The sequence below is a fragment of the Semicossyphus pulcher genome, unplaced genomic scaffold, assembly GCF_022749685.1.
Source record: "Semicossyphus pulcher isolate SPU_LCO1_2020_fin unplaced genomic scaffold, fSemPul1.0.p SCAF_17, whole genome shotgun sequence".
Lineage (NCBI taxonomy): Eukaryota > Metazoa > Chordata > Actinopteri > Labriformes > Labridae > Semicossyphus > Semicossyphus pulcher.
In genome coordinates this window covers 18,539,061-18,556,258 of record NW_027211681.1, presented here as the reverse complement: position 1 = coordinate 18,556,258, position 17,198 = coordinate 18,539,061, and the positions used below count along the sequence as shown (strand labels likewise).

The following is a 17,198-nucleotide window of genomic DNA, read 5'->3' as shown; positions in this document are numbered from 1 at the left end:
TTGAGGACTTCTCCCAGGCTGGAGGTTTCGGGGACAGAGCCTGTGTGACTGTGTGGGGTTTTAAAAGCGAAGTCAGATTCAGTGGTAAAGGAACGTTTGAGCTTCAGACTATTAATTTAAAGACGAGACTTTTAAGTGGGAAAAGTTATAGGAGTCAGTCTTGTTAAATGTGACACTTTTTCTCAGCTGTCGTCCGATTTGAATGTTTTCAGACAATTAAGGGGTTGTTGGCGGACAGATGTGCGAGTCTACATGAGAACGGACATCTAAAAATGTAAATGAGGGAGAACTGATGACGGAAACGACGGCAGGAAGGAGCAAATTGGGCGAATATGTTGTGTGTTAGGACTTATTTAGGAAGTGTCAGTAAACGGGGGAATGCAAAGGGAAATGAAACAAGCTTCATAAGCTCGCAAAGAGGAAAAGCAAAAGAGATGAGATGAGACAGGCTCTAAAAAAAAAGTCCAGCATTGTGTGTGGGCAGAGGCACTTTAGAGAGAGAGATAGAGGGAGATCAATGAGAGAGGAAATGAAAGGGCTTTTCTATGGGGAGGTCCAATTCACCTTGAAGAAAGAGGGATCTCCCTTCTCCTCCTCGACTGTTTTCCTTCTTTTAAGAAAGTCATCAAGTCGGACTTTGGAGCAGAAAGCATGACATAAAGGAGGCCAGAATACAGGTTCAATTTGAGTGGGTTAAATGTTAAGATTTCATAACACACACATGAGATCCTCCTCTGAAGGATCTCTAAAAATTAAACCCTTTTGGATTCATTTTGTTTGTTTGTATCGTCCAATTTCTCCGCGTCTGTTACGCTATCATCGATCATGTGACGGTATTTTCCGCTCTTCAAAATGCTTTCTTAATGAGTCTGAATCCTCTCTCGGAGGTTGAGCGGAGGATTTACAGGCATCTACAGCAGAGCGTGGGTGTTTTTTTTTGCAGTTGTGAATGGCCCTCTGCTCTGTATCTGTGAGGCACAAGGAGCACGTTAATAATTCAGTGCTGTGCCATGTAGCTCTGAGTTGGTTAATGAACAGGGGGAGGAATCTCCCAGGCACACTGCTTTGATGTGTGCTATAGTGTGAACGCTGTGTGACAGTGCGGGGACTAGAGGAAGACAAAACAAGTTAATAGTGGGTATATCATGGTGTAAAACGATGTGGCAGATGGTGTTGTAGGAAGATGAGTTCAAATGTGGAGATGAGAATGAAGGAGGGTCTCTTTATCTCGTCCCAGGAGAGACTCTGTCTTTCATTCCTGGTTGTAGGGTGCTGAACGCGCTGGTTGATGTTGACTTATAGAATATCATCTCATTTTTTTCTGCCGTGGTCAGCCCTACACATGGGTCTGCATGTGACTGACTGAGTCAGTGAGTGATGGTACTTTCAGAGCCAAATAAAGTAAAAACAACAACAACAACAACGGCCTGGGAAACACTTCAAAGTAAAAGCATTGTGTGCAACCGAGGGGAGTCAGAAATCCAGATCGGGCTTTTACTTTGAAAAAAACATACCGGAAGTTTTGACTTACATCACTCTTTATGCCTTTGACTTTTACTACAGCAAGAGATGTAATAGTGCTGTCAGAGATCAATAGGACCCTTCACAATTCATTTGAATCCTGTATGTTGACCGAGAACCGCTCGCGGTGCGCAGTGAAAATAAGCGAGCCTCCTACTCTCTACATTTTCAGCGCGAGATACGCGCGTGTCACACCAGCAGAGTGAAGACTCTCATCTGTTTTCATACACTTCAAATGAAAAAGAGCACGTCCCGCAGCCGTCACGCACACACCACACTTCCGGTGTTGCCCACAAAAATGCACATTGACCTGATGCGGTCAGCCACATACTAGGTTTTGACCTAGTCTTGTTTAAGACCAAATCTTAATTACGATTTCAATTATTTTCATGCTGCTAATATAATCTGCTTTATAGCAGGTGTTTTTCGGCTGCCGCGACTCACAGTGCACCCCCACTCAGCTACCTCTGTTTGAGATGCTACAATAAGTCAGTTGTACTGCTGCTGCTTTTAGCTGCTACAGACTTTAGATCAACTTTAGTGGACAGTAGTTTACTTGAGGTAGGATGCTGCAAAAGGTAAGATAGAACTTTATTAATCCCAAAGGAAATTCTTGTGCCAGATTGCTCCTGCACAAAATAAGAGTAACCCAAAAATAACAAGTCAAATAGCAGCTTTACTGGGAACGAACTCCTTTCTTTCATTAGTTCTAGTGCAGGATGTTGTGTGGACGTTTTACCTTTGCCTTAAGAGGTTTTTCTTTTTAGCCTTTGCCTTTATTCTAAAGGACGGTGGATAGAGTCAGAAATGAGGGAGGAGAGAGTGAGGATGACGTGCAGAAAAGGGCCGAGGGTTGGAGTTGAACCCGGGCCATGCGTCGAGGGCTGTGCCTCTATACACGGGGGCGCGCGCTTTAACCCCTGAGCTAAAGCGGCACCCTGAAAGACGACTCTCTCATTGCCATGGATTGCATCAGCTCAGCCAAGCGGTGGCAGCTCTGTACCAGATGCAAAGTTAAATACAATACAATACACTGCTCTAAACCACAAATTAATATAATTAATTGTTAATTAGTAATTAAAGAAAAGCGGTAGCTCTAAACTGTATATGTTGTTTTGTATTATAGGGTTAATGTAAAAGTATAGTGCGATACAGTGCACTCTTAAACTATCTGTTTCACTCGCTAAATAAATATACCATTTCCGCACCACATCCCCGCAGTTCTTTGGGTCAATTGTTCTGGAAGATGTAATTATTTAACAATATTGATAAAGAGGCCAGCAGCAGAGCAGCTTTTCTGAAACCATTATTTTGTAATGGCCTTTTTGCTCAAAGCCAGCAACGTCTTTAGGAGTTAGCCGTCATCTTTAATCAGTGCATCGTGGGTATGTCCGAGAGGGTGGGAGGGGAATGTTGTACTTATAGTGAAACCCGGAGTTTGTGACGTAACTGTTGCTACTTCTTCCAGGAAGGCTGAATGAGGGGGCAGGATCATTTGACTCATTGTTATGGAAATATCAATTATAGCTCCTGCAGGTCTAATTTCATCTCTGCTCATTAATTTGCGATCGTTATTAAGATAAATACAGACACATATAAAAGGGATAGTCACAATGATATTGCAAAATCTCTCTAAGGTTAATTTATTTCTGTTGTCTAGTGTTGTTGTTTGTCCAATACTACTCAAAAGTAGCAGTAATGAGTGCACTCAGGCTGTTTACCACGTCACAATGTATGTGTGAGATTTACCCAGCGCACGGAGCAATCTTTAGCGCTGTAGTGAGTTCATGTTAGAGACTGTAAAGACTCTTAAGAGGCTCTCGGCTCAGACCTTCTCCATCTCTGCCTCAACACAATTGCATCTCTTCACTGCCACCCACGACTCTTTTCCCTCTCAAATGCCCACCAGTCCTTCTCCGAGTCTGCAGCAGAGGTGCGGGATGAAAACCATTTGAAAGGAGGCCTCTCCCAGCAGAGGTCCTGTTGGCATGGAAACGGCCGTCTTTGTGAATGTAGGCTTCCCTTACACGCCTCGTCAGAGGTTTCCCACTGTCTCGTGGTCCAAGAGGGCCCTTTCGAACAAACCTTTACCAGCTCAACAGAAATGACTGCATGGCACTTTTTGATAATGCCCTTTTTTTGTTTAGTACTTTGTTGATTGTTTGTGAGAGTGTGTGGTTGTGTTACTGCAGGTCTTACATTTCATTTCACCTTAATGTGAACACTTGAGTGCTTTCATTCATGTTCTGTTTACACACACATACAAGGGCAATGCAGACCTGAAGTTTAGAGTAATGGATCAAACAGGAATCCCCTTTTCTCCTCCTGTATTTGTTCAACGCGATCAATAAGAGGCTTGGAAACATTGACAATGACGTCATCCATCGCTGACAGCTGACAGTCATCGACCACTGAGCCCTCTACCCTCCTGACATCATGATTTAAAAGCCCCCTCCTCGTCGGACTATCGTTTCTTTTTGTTCTCCATTTCAGCAGCACACTGTAGTCATAATATCAGCCGTTATGAGTCTCATGTTTTACCGGTAAGACACAAGTTTAATGACGTACTTCATCATCCGTCAGGTGAAACCATCTTCAAAGAGAAACTGTGCATCCTGCTCAGGTTAAGCTGTAAGATCTCTGCGTAGCTTCTCTCCTGCCAGGCTGCTGAAAGCGCTCTCAGCTGTGGAGTCAATGACGGTGGACAGCAGTGGAGGAGGTTATACCACCATCTGGTTCAAAAGTGGTTAATCCGACTTCACTGCCTGTCATCACCGGAGCAGAGAGCGTTGCTGCGGCCAACAGACTGGAACACTGTGTGGTGTCACGCTGCCTCTGCTTCTATCACCTTTCTGCTTCTATCACAGTCGTGTTGTGGTCCTGCACTGCTCCTGTCTCGTGTACCTCCTCAGTGATATTGTCCAGTTGGTCGCTCTGGACATCATCATGTTTGGTAGATATCGCCCAATATATCATATCTCGTAATGTTTTCACAAATATGATTGTGTCTTTAAAGTTGTTATCTTGAAGATCTCAGTTTCGTTCTCTTTGGCGGGGCAATAAACGGTAATTGCGGGAGCACGCTTCCCAGATATCCAGACAGTGTTGCACGTTTGACGTCCGCGGTTTGCCTTCATCTGAGCGTCGAGTTTGTTTCTTTTTCTTTGGATTTTCACTTATTGTTGAAGTTGTATCTGTAGTCATCAATCTTTTCTTTGTTTGTTCAGCCATAGTAGATTACTGTTTACTCGCAACACTTGCAGAGACCAGAAAAGCAGCTGCTTAGCTCTGCCTACCCTCTCTGGCAGACCAACCACTGCTGGGTGATGGAAAGCCACACCATAATACTGTAAATGCAAAGGCTTTCATCAGTGGGCCAAAGGCTCAATCACCATTGTGTTACCTCATTCTGCGATAGATACCTGACATTTGTTTACATGAAATTCTTTGAGATTATAACTTAAACAACCATTGGACGGTAAGACATTTTCTGTGGGTGTGCATTAGCTTGTGGCTGCACAATCATATAGCTGTGCAAACGTCCTCGCAGATAACAGTCTACTGGATGTTCAACATCTGGACCAGGTTAGGATAAATTATATTCTGAGTAAAATAAAGGGGGGGAAGAAAAATGCAGTGACTGTAGCGATAACAACGAGCAGCACTTTGCTTCTACAATCACTATTGAATATTGAAGCAGCCCTACCTGCCACTATGAGGTTGAAGGTTGAATAGCTACAAACGAGTAATTAGCTGTCATTTCATCAGTCCAAAAGGGGTCAAGAGGAACACAGCCACTCATGACACAGGTCAGTGAATGGCGTGCAAAGAATCGAGCGTGTTGTTTTCTTTGCCGTCTAAATGATTCCATTATAAGAAACCATCACGTCTCTGCACTCTGCAGACAAAGACACCGAACAACTGACCTAATTATTAATTTCCAAATTCGGTTCAATCATCAAAAAAGCCAAGGTCACACTGCAGCGTCCTGACCTTGTCTCTGTGGCAGAGGGAAATTGGTTCACTCTTTGTTTTTTTCTCATAAATGTGCACCTTTTATTAAAGAAATTCACCCAGATAATATCCAGTTTTACGGATAAACAAAACCAAGCGAACACCTGGGAAATACGTCTCAAACACTATCAGTCTGTCTGAGGACGTAAAACACGTAACTGGTACTTTGTGCTGGTTGAGTTTCTGCGAACGGAGAATCTGCCTGGAAGTGTTCTCAGCTTGAAGTTATGTAGATCAACAGTTCTCTGGCCCACATTTCTCTTTCTTCTGGATGAATTATTTACTGTTTATCAAATTTAAAGTAGGCTGGGTCACACTAACTGTAGCTCTAAAATGCATCGTGTATAAACTGAAGCGGAGACGCATGCATGGATGCGGGGACTGATTTGAAGACGGTTTTAGTAGCAGATACAATACATTTATTTTTATATCCTTTATTCCCTAGATTGCTTTTGACGCAGTTCCTTCTTAGATCAAGGAGTAATAATAGACTATTTTGGCGTAATAAAGAATTAGAGGCACTATAGGAATGTGTTGCATTGTCACGGTAGGATATCCTCCCTCAGACCTGACCTGGGTGGCTTTCCGCCGGGGACGCAGGCAGCTGGCAGCTCAGTTAAAGTGCCTTTAAGTCTATTAGAGAGGATAATCCTTGAGGGAGAGTTTAAGTGAACAGAAGGAGCAGGGGGACAGACTGTCAATTCACTTTCCTCACTTTTACCGTCCGGTTAGAACCCGTCCCGATGCAGCTAATCGTTCTCCAACACATGGCCACCATATGCTTTCTTCATTACTCCCTAAAAGGAAACGTAGCTTCCCTAAACAAGACTTAAAAATAGAGAAAGAGCGATGACGTGTGCTGCATGACCTCAAAGTCAAACAAAGTTGCTGTAAACGATCTCTGAGGTGCATTTCTTTTGACTGCACAAGATGAAAGTTAACCGCCGTGTTTTGTTTACCTCTCCGCCGTCTCTGCATCTTTGATAACTCACGGTTGTTTTCTCACCTTTGTTGCTCTCTCTACATTTTCTCTTTAGCCTCCCACCTTCCAACTTTGCTGCCCCTGGCTCCGTCGGTGGCTCAGCGTCACTTCAAAGGGGAAGGTCTGCGGAGCTGCAGATAACACGCTGTACCCCCAAGCACCTGCAAGCTCAACCAGAGGAGCCCCTACGCCGTCCCTCCTCTGACAGGTTTGGCCCCCGTATGTGTCTTCTAGAAAACTGTTTCTGTGACTCCTGTCTCCTTGCTGATGTTTCTAGTGTTTACTTCCCCTCTTGTACCTCTCTTGCTGCAATTTCAGTTGTTCTGCTCAGCCCCAGGCTTTAATGTAAACTTAAATTGCATCCCCCCCCCCCGCAGTATTTTATATGAACTCATTGAAAAGATGAAGGGAGGGAGGAACTTGTTGGTACTATCTTATTAGCAGTATTGTGGCCTAAAGCAAAGGAGGAGTCTTTTATTTCCTATGCGACAATTACATGGTTTGTTTAATGTGATGCAGACCTGATTTAACAGTTTAAATACCTGCTCCATATTATGCATTTCTTTTTGAAAGCAACAGTGTTTTACTAGGATCAGGGAGTAATTACACCTCATCTCCCTCCCTGCTTGCATCTCCGAATGATCACACAGTATTTATTAGGGATGGGTGAATACCATTCGATATTCACTGGGAACTTTTCGACTATTATGTGAAGATCGTCCTCCCTCCCCCAGAGACACACTTTTATTTTTATGTTCAGTGTGTACTGAAAAAACACCCAGAAGGGGTGCAATAAACTGTGCATCTTCCCTTTTATAATACACAGACATGGATCATCATTTCTCTCTCACGGTGACGATCAGCCCGTCATGCTCAGCATAGCTGTTGTAGATTTATGATTATGCTGGTTTTACCTTCCAAAGTTGCACCTGACCTCATTTCCTTCTTTCTTTATTCGGAGGAGTTCCGCACAGGACTCTTAAGCCCCTTATACACTGCCTGTTTATGTTGTGTTGTTATGTTATGAATGTTATGTTCTGTCGTCTATGTAAAAAGCACCGAGGAGGAATGGTGGGGCGAAGTCATTCCGCCTCTGAGCCGGCATCGGAGGTAGTAACAGAGGCGTGACAGAGGAGGAGAAATGGCGTCTGTGTAAACAGCAGAGTCGGAAAGACGGAACAGCGCCGCGTGTGTCGTGCACGTTTTGCTTCTGCAATGCCGGAACGGGCGGCTTTACGCCAGTGTTGTGTGGTCCAATGTAAAATGGTAAAGGCTGCATGGCGGCGATGCTTCGTTATGGCGGTAAGGCGGAACCGCAATTTAAAAAAGGCTTTTGACGGCTGCAGAAGTCTCATTTGTTGCATTCAGTCTGTATTTTTTTAAGCGCAACACCTGCTTTACCAGCATGCAGCGCTAATGCTTTCTTCTTCTTTTGTAATTAAATAGCGGTTAGCAAACAGCTTTCAAATGCGCTACAGCCACCGTCTGGCGGTAGTACTGCAATACGACCAGGTGCTGGGAAAAAAACAAGTGAAACAATATATTTCTAAGATACGGTAATAGTCGCATGAACTTTTGTTTTTTTTATAAATTAACGACTATTTGAATATTTGAAATTCATGACCAATCCTTGCCATTTATAGAGAATAATAATTCCACACATCTAATAGAGGTCTGAAAAACAATTCAGTTCCATTCATGAAACAGTGTTTGACAGTTTATTAAAGGGCAATTACTTTTCCTCTTACTTTCGAAATCAGAAGTTGACTCACTGTTTCTACACGCTGTATAAACACATGAAAGATCTAATAAAGAGTGTGATGTTTCTATTTTACATGTTGGAAAAGTAGAAATACGCCTTCAACCTTTTATATGACAATCAGGTTTTAATCGTGTCAATCCTCTTATAATACTTGACCCCTATAAAAAGTGGGTGGCATCTCTGTGTAAGAGTACTAGATGTATTTTGCGAGTGCTAAAAGTCATCTAATCTTTTGGCTTATCTGTGTTTCCATTGTAGCAGCATTAGTTAAGGTTCCTGATAATTTCCTCTGGGGTGAAACACGTCTCACATCGTCATCCGCCCGTGGATTTCTGTGTCATAGTGTGAAAACTACACTGTTGTGCCAAACTTGTCTTTCATGTAATCGAAAGCCAGATGTGGAATCTAAAACAGTCACTCGGTGTCATGTAGAGAAAATAAATGTTGTGAAAGAATGTATGTGAAGTGTTCACTCCGATAGTAAGCACCACTAATCTGTTGGACTGCTTGTTGGCACGGCAAGAAAAGGAAAAGATTACATCAGACGTCCACATGGTGAACAAAAGATGAGTCTCCTGTGAAGACGGTTGAGTTCTGAAGCCTATAGTCTGACTCACAGGATGTAGACTGTGAGCGTAAGTCTGCCAGTGGCCACTATTTCAGATGGAAATCTCTTCCCCTGATGCTATTTGCATGTTACCGATTTCAAAATCTCTGATCTAGCAACATGCACGCTGAAAATGTTTAGACTAAGATTTAAACATTCAAAGCAACAGGCTTATATTGCCTTTTCTTCTGATAGGGTTAGGCCACTTTAAACCCAGGGCTGGCCTCCCTGCGTACCAGTGTTGCATCAAAACAAGTTCCCTACTGACACTGGTTAGCAGGGGCGGCCATGCCGCATCCTGGGCTTACCTCGCCCAAGACGATTGTGATGAATAAAAATGCGTAACACCAGACTGTTTGTTCAACTTAGAGTGGAAACATGATGGAGCCAGCTTTGTTGAGGGCCAGTGAAGCATAGTGTGGAGATGGACCTGGTTATGTGAGAGTTTGTAGCATTGTAGGTACATGAAGTGTTTACTTCCTGGCATTGGACATGTCGGCCTTTGAGTCGCATGCGAATTGACCATTTATCCTTTTATAGTGTGACACAGTGTGTACGAATATTATTATTTGTCTTTAAGAGTCAACAGCTTACAGTTAAGTATTCACAGCTTCCACTGCAACAGAACAGGTAGCGTTTGAAGTGATTATAACTTTGCTTTTTCTTTGATGTGCTTTAAAAGTTGCCAGCGCTCGCCTAAATATATTCATACACAGTGAGGTGAGTTTTCAGACTTTTACCAGGAATCATTAATTTATCATTGCTTTTTACTTTGGCTGCATTATCGTCGCTGACTGAATGTTAATGTGATGCAAATAGGGCGCGAGACAAAACATCAAATCAAAATCTGGGATACTGTAAAACAATTCTATGGGCTAAGAGGATAGAGGGGAAAGGAAGTAACATAAAACCAGTTGTTCTCGGTGAAAAGAAAAAGTTAGTTATTAACAAAGAGTGCGATTGTTTTACAACAACAAAAAATGAGGCAAAATAAAACTGAGAATGGGCCTATGGGTGCTGCTCACTTTCTTAAAGGTTAAAACTAAACTCGACTAATCAAACCAAACAAGTGAAACAGCACCCCTGCACATAGTGTCACTAACAAAGAAATCCTAAACCCAAACTGATCTAAACCCTGGCCCAGTCCAGGTACCAAAACAAGTGTCTCAGGACAATACACAAGTTCTGACAGTAGCGAGAGTACACAAAATGAGCAGCACGTTAGCGAGCTGAATTAATTCAAAAGCTGCCGCCATAAAAGACGAGCTGACCAAAATTTTAAAGGCAAAGTCGACAGGTGCTCTCCTCCGATTTGAGCGTCGTTCTGGGCTTGAGCACCAATCAGGCGTTTCCAGCCGGCTGCGCAGGTGAACGAGATTTCCAACCTAGGGAACTCGACTCACCAGCACTAACGCCTAATATTTCACACATATTGGCTTGTTGATGTTGTTGACCATGAAAGCTTGTTTACATTCACTGTATACTGGAGAGTTAACTCAGTGTGCAGAAAGAACCTTTTATTAAGTGTCTTACACAGAAGAAAGTAAGTGTTAAAAATGTGTCGTCAGTTTATTTGAAGTGAATCATCAAAAGAGAGACTGCGACTAAATGATGATCTCACTGTCATCATCAACATTAATGGTCTTGATCACGATCACCACCGTCATTGCTTTTGTCACTGTTAGTAGAAGCAAAACTAAAAATGGCAGCAGTTATGGTGACAACAATTAATCAGAGGTTAGCTTTTACCAGCACAAATAGTTGTGTGTTAGAGTTTTTCTTTCAGTTGTGAATCTACTCTAACAGCTTTGACACAAACATGTATAATCCTACTCTTTCATTAAGCTGCCTCCTCTCATTAGTTTCTTTGCAACGTCTGCTCTGCATGACTGAAATGTGAGCTAGAGCGCTTTGGGGAAATCTTTTTTTGTGTGTTTTTTTTTTTTTGCTCAGACTCGCAGCTGCACATGTGTCACGATGGGGATGGTCAGGTCTGTTTCTCGGTGCACAGAGCTCCTGGATCTGAAGGAAGAAGCTGTTGAGAAGGTGGGGTCGGGGAGAGGAAATGAGGCTGCATTCCAGCAGTGATTTATGAAGTGTCTGTCAGTCTCTCTGTACTGCTGGCTTGTTTGCAGCTGCTCCAGACAGTTCCCTCAGACTTCAGTACCCATCTCGGCTCATTCGCAGCGAGGGAAGTTATAAGTCAACATCGGGCAAAGTTGACACTGTGCGGTGAGCTTGGTGATCATCATCCCCGTTTTGAGACTGTGGTTTTCATTCAGCAAGAAAAAGATCCTGAATCGAGCTCTCATGCCGACCACAGATTTGGAACTAAACTCACAAACTACAGAGTGAGTCACGTCCAAAGCATGAGTTACTGTAACTAGATGAGGCCTGTTTTTTCATTAATCTTTAAGAGACTCCTGAGCTGCTGTGTGAAAACATGTCGACCAGACCGGGCTCGAAGTTCACACCTGCAGCAGGAATTAAAGACATTCTTGTAAAACGCTGCTCTCCAGCTTTTAATTGAATTTGTTGCAGCTCAAAGCTTTTTTTAAAGTTATTTATTTGCGTCGTTATTGGCTAATCTGTCCTGCAACAATAAAATAAGAGAACAAAACAATCATACGCCAACTTTTACTTGCAGCTTGCATTGATTGTTTTCACTATTCAAAGCAGACAAATCCTGGAAGAGAGCGATGATTTTGTTCACAGAAGACTGTTGCATAACCGAGCGCTTCTCTCACATTTAAACCAGAGTTACTCAAACTGAACCGAGGCCAGGAAACCCGGCAGTTACATTCCTCCATGTGGACTCATTTTATCTGGCACGTCCAGACACAGCTGACCCAGACTGCAGTTGCAGGCATCTGTAACCTCTCTGCTTGCCTCACTCGAAGGCCTCTGGGAAACACTCCGAACGTTTCCTAGAAAGCGACGGGTTGTCTCCCTGATGTTAAAAGTTTTCTGAGTAGCGGAGTTAGCTAACAGGATGCTTGCAGAGTTGGCGAAATAATAGAATAGAAGCGTGAGACCTTTGTTTTCGTATTAAGTAGAGATTTTAAGACCAAACTCATTAGCATTCTCCTTTTTATAGCTAAAGTGTACACTTACACGGGTACAGCTGTCGCTAATTAAAGGTGGAACTGTGAGTAACTTGAGACGAGGCCAAAATAAAACTTGGCTGTTGTGAGTTTGTGAGTTGGCTGCATGTCTGTGTTTGTACTCGGACTCTGTTTCAGCAGACACCCAATGTTAAAGGATGCCTCGGATTGGCTCTGGGCCTAAAAAGACCTGACAAGGACATCCCTGGAAAGCACGGCCGCACGTAACACGTCAGCTGTACATTCTTTCAAAGGTCATGAAACGGAAATACTCGAGCATTGTCCCCATGGTGTGGTGCTTCATTGAATCCAACCATTATGGAGAGCCCGCTTTGTGTTTATGACGTGTGTCTGAAAGTTAAAGCTGAAAGATTAGTTGACTACTTTTTTGATAATTGATTAATCATTTATTGAAATCATTGGGTTTTGGATTATCTCAGATAACTGTTCGAGGGAAATCTTTATGTTAGCTAGTCATAAAGTTTTGCTGATGTTGCGTTGCTGGTCTATTGGCGAGTCCAGTTGAGCAACTTCCTGTCTCGACAACACACTGACAGAGCTGGATTTCCTCTGTGCAACAGGATTTCCAAAAACATGAATGACAGAGAGATCATCGACCACTCCCCTCTCAGTATGACATCTACACCCATAACTTCCTGTTACAAACTAATTCTACAATACAACCTTGTACCATGTACCATGACGCACTGATCCCAGTTCAACTTCCGATCTGCATCTCATCCCCCACTCTCACCTCCCCACATTTCCTGTCTCTCTACAGCTGTCCAATCAAATGAAGGATGTATAGATCAAAAAACTAATTGGAAAATCATTATCGATGGTGTGAAAATGATTGTAGCAGCAGCCCTACTGAATTCATGAATTCACTGTTTGACCCATCCAGTCGGGGCAGATGTGTGTTCAACATGAGCCTGTTTCTGCCTGTTAAAAGGGGTTTTAAGTGCCACCACTGTTGCCAAATGTACTGCTCATGCACTCTCTCTATTTAACATAACAAAGAGTGCTGTCGAGACCTGCTCTTTTTGTGAAGTGTGTTGAGATAACTTTGGTTATGATTTGGCTTTTTGCCTTTAATTGACAGGACAGCTGAAGATAGACAGGAAATGTTGGGAGGCGAGAGTGAGGGACGACATGCACCAAATGATCGGCAGACCGCGAGTCGAACCTGCCATCAGTGTGACGAGGACTGCAGCCTCTGTACATGGGGCGCCCGCTCCACCAAACGGGCTAAACCAGCACCCCCACAACTGTCGCCTTATCTAAAACAAATCTATCATTTTCACTCTGTCACCTCTGTTCACATCTGGAAACATCCACATGCACCAGTTGCTGCATGCAACGTGATTATGCAATGAACGTAGTGTGTCTTTGCAACTTTTTGCATCACATCATGTGACTCAGTGGTAGTTGGTCGCCTGTCAGTCGGAAGATTCACGGTTTGATCCCTGACTGCTACAGTCTACTGGTCAAAGTGTCCTTGGGCAAGACACAGAACCCCAAAAGGCGTAACCATTGTGAATGAATGGGCATGGATCTTGATTGGAGTTTGGCATAGTAGGCTTTGGGTGAATGTGACATGTTGTGTAGAAGCGCTTTGAGTGGTCTGAAGACTAGAAAAGCGCTCTTTAAGTAGAGTCCATTTATCATTGCAAATACAGATCTTAGTAGTCTGTCGACCATCTTCCCGTCTCACGGTTATCACATGTCTAACAGCTGGATTCCCTGTCTGTCTGGACATCTGCTCATTTCCCACAACTGCATGTCCATATCCAGTTTTGTTCACGTCAACTTAGAAATCCTACTCTCTCCACGCAAGCCAGCTCCTCTGCGCTGCTGGGGAGTCTAGAATAAATGAGAGGAAAGTATACAATAAAGCAGGTCAGGGCTTTTGGGTGTGGCTACCCTGTGATTGACAGGTGGCATAGAGGCATACCAATGTGTCTCCATAGATGGTCCAAATAAAACAAGATAGCAAAACTTTAGGCTGCAAAACAGTCGTCCCACAACCAATGGGTGACAGGGTGGCCGTGTCTCATATATACAGTTTTTGGTTTAAATTTGGTTCCAGAGCTGAGCAGCTAAAAACTGCATCACCATTTTCTCACAGTAGCTTTTAACTGATTTCTTTCTAGTCATCCGAGGGCTCTGGTAGGTGTGTCCTGCTAAAACATGTTTAAGAGGTACTTTGATCCTGTTCCATTAGGTGAGTAGCGGTGCTGTTAAGTCTGACTTACCAGAAACAAATGTAAGGACTTGAGTATTGGATTGTCATCAGTGGTAATGTCTTCAGTTCTTCTTTGGAAAGCCTTGGAAAAGACTGTCGTAGCAGTCAACCCTGCTGGACAAGAAAACATGAATGAGATTGTCTAAATCATGTTTATAAGGATATGCAGCCCCCCCGGCCCCTGCTGTATTTGGACGTGGAAGCTTGTGGAACATAAGGTGTGTCAAATTTTATAGCCACAGCTGTTTATTTCAGTGGATCTGACACGTAGTTACTCATCACTTGCTGATATTGAGTGTACTGGCATTTGAATGAGGGAGAAAATATCTTCACCTGGACTCATCTGTTCCAGAAAGCGAGGAGAAATCAAATTTTTAAGATGCACCCGCCATCATGTAAAAGCTGTTAGCGGTGCTCTGGTTCACCATCCGCTGCCCTCTGTTCACATCCCATCAGCTGAGCCAGAGGAAGAACTGACGCATTCGTGCTGGTGACTCACTGTGACACACTCATGCAGGTGTTGTATGTTGTGCCAGGTTGTTAAACTGTTCTGCTGTAGTTTTTCTGGCAAACCTGTTGAAGAACCGGCGTGTTCTGGCTGGGGCTTTTTTTGGAGGATAAACTGTGAAATTGCAGCATCCTTATCTCACCGCTCTGGCCTCCCTGCTCTCTCCTCTCATGTTCCAGACAGCCCCATGGCCTGTTAACTCTTTGATGGCTTCTGAGATTGCTTTACTGATGACTGTTTTCCCCCTCCTCTTTGTCCACAGAGAGAATCGACGCTTAGAGTAGGACCTGGAGTGGAGACGCCGACCAATTGTGGCCTGAAGAAAGACAGAAAGAGAGAACTGTGAGTAAACAATGAGACTGTGTGGACTCCTCAGAGGTCAGGGAGTTTGTGTATGCTGCTAACTTATTCTCAGTGCTATATAGAAACAATGGATGTTTTAGATGGATGACATGTTGTTTGAAGATGACAAAGACGCTCTTTAAATTGCTCCTTGGGGCTATCATTATATGTATATGTTTGGATCAAAATACTGAGCAGATGGTTGGAAATCTCTAACAGCCTTTTATAAGGCTCCTTGCACTCGTATTTGTATTCTATGGATCCAATTCTGTCCGTGAACAGCATTTTCTTACAAGCTTTGTTATCAGAAAATAGACCCAGCAAGACAAACGGTGAAAGAAGCAAGCAAGGGCTTTTCGAATGTGTAGATAATTTTACAGTTTCGCACGTCACTGCTGCAAAAATCAGGTTCATGTCATGTTAGTGTTTGTTGTCAACAGCTGATAGGAAACGAGCCTGTCGCACATTATGTTCTGTATGTAAGTGTCTGTTATCTAGTAAATTCCCCCTCCATCTTGGTCTGAACAACGTTAAATAAGCTCCAAACTTACGGCACCTAAATGCAAACTGCAGGATTACAAAGCACTTTTCAGGGAGGCATCAAAACAATAACAAACTGTATGTCACTGAGGCTCTCACAGCTCTTACACATGATGACTCAGTGTCTGTTAAACTCTGCTGAACTAAAATATGATACAGTTTATATTTGAACTGTTTATGTACTGAAAACTGCAGGTTAATGACACAGATTTGGTTTTACAAACTGTTGTTATTGGCAGAACCCGGCTCAGAGTTTGGCTTTTTACTTTCCTTCATTGGACAAAGTAGAAAACAGTCTTGAACTTTGGGTTCATAGATTATAATAAAGAATCAGCAGTACTGAAATATTGTACTCAAGTAAAAGTAGCTCCCTTAAAAAGCACTTAAAGTAAAAGTTACTGAGTTACTTTCCCACCCCGCTGATTTTTATAATGAAAACATGTTGCCATGGTTACCTTACACATGCATCCTGTGCAACGAACTGAAAAGGAAGAGAGGGAATGATAGCACAGTTAGAACAATGGAGGGGTTAAGGTAGTTTAAGTAATAGGTGTTTCAACTAATGCTATAAATAGCTTCATAAAACAGGTTATGAAAGTGTATTGTCTAATCTGTAGGCCTCAGCTCACACTTACAATTAAGATGAAACCTGAAACCTCGGCCCTATGTTCACATGTTTCGGTGGCAAAATGACAAAAATTGACTTTTTGTCAAAGAGTAAGAACCTTTGTTTAACCAGAAACAGCTGTTATATAGCGGTCTTCATTGCTACCAGACTCCATTGGCAAAACAGTAATTTTACGTCGCAGGACACAGGAGTTGCTGATGGTCTACCGCTGCCTCAATCGCTTAGTTTGTCTGTGTTGTTGTGTGGTGTTTTAAGGTACGCTGCTCCCTCTGCATGGAACTCACTGCAAGCTGAATTAAAATTGTCAGACTTGATCCCACTTGACAGCTTTGTTGAAACCCTAATGAAATGAAGGAACTCGAAAGCATTGGGCTTTGTCACTGTTTTAAATCAGATGGTACGCTCATTTAAACTTTCTTTGAAATTTTTTCTTCTTTATTTTATTCACTGTGCGAATGTTGTTTGTGTTGCTATGATATTTGTGGTGTTGTGTTGTGTGTAAAATTTCTGCTGCCTCTTGGCCAGGTCACTTTTGAAAAAGAGATTCTATATCTCAACAAGCTTTTACCTGGTTAAATAAAGGTTAAAAGGTAAAAAAAAAACCTACGGGTTAATTAGGTTGGTTCTGATGTGTAACAAGGCAGTGGCAGACCAGCAAGTCCCGTGTTTTGCGAGCTAAAATTACTGTTTTAGTATGCGGCCAGGGAGGGTCTCCTGGTCCAAGTCAGTGTTTCTTTCGAGTTCGCAATATCTGCAGATAAATATTTTACTTGCCAACATATGGATGCGCAAATGTATCCAATTACTTTACTTCATTTAAAACATACTTACGTAAAAGTAAAATTACTTCTTCCAAGTGATAAAAACCAGAGACAAACGGTTTTCAAATTTCTGCTTTTGTCTGACCAACAGTCCAAACCCCTATGATTTTTATTTTGCAGCGAT

At 42.8% G+C, this 17,198-nt stretch overlaps 1 protein-coding gene across 3 annotated transcripts in view; it reads left to right on the top strand.

Annotated features, from left to right (window-relative positions):
• fbxw7 (F-box and WD repeat domain containing 7) overlaps positions 1-17,198 on the top strand; it is a 137,840-nt gene that overhangs the window by 7,093 nt on the left and 113,549 nt on the right. The window contains exons 2-3 of one of the 3 annotated variants that reach the window (XM_069665709.1): positions 6,573-6,725; positions 15,006-15,085. The gene's annotated coding sequence lies outside the window, so the exon portion shown is untranslated. Of the gene's footprint in view, positions 1-6,572; positions 6,737-15,005; positions 15,086-17,198 lie in introns of all 3 variants that reach the window. The other 2 variants (XM_069665711.1, XM_069665712.1) reach the window with 2 other exon arrangements.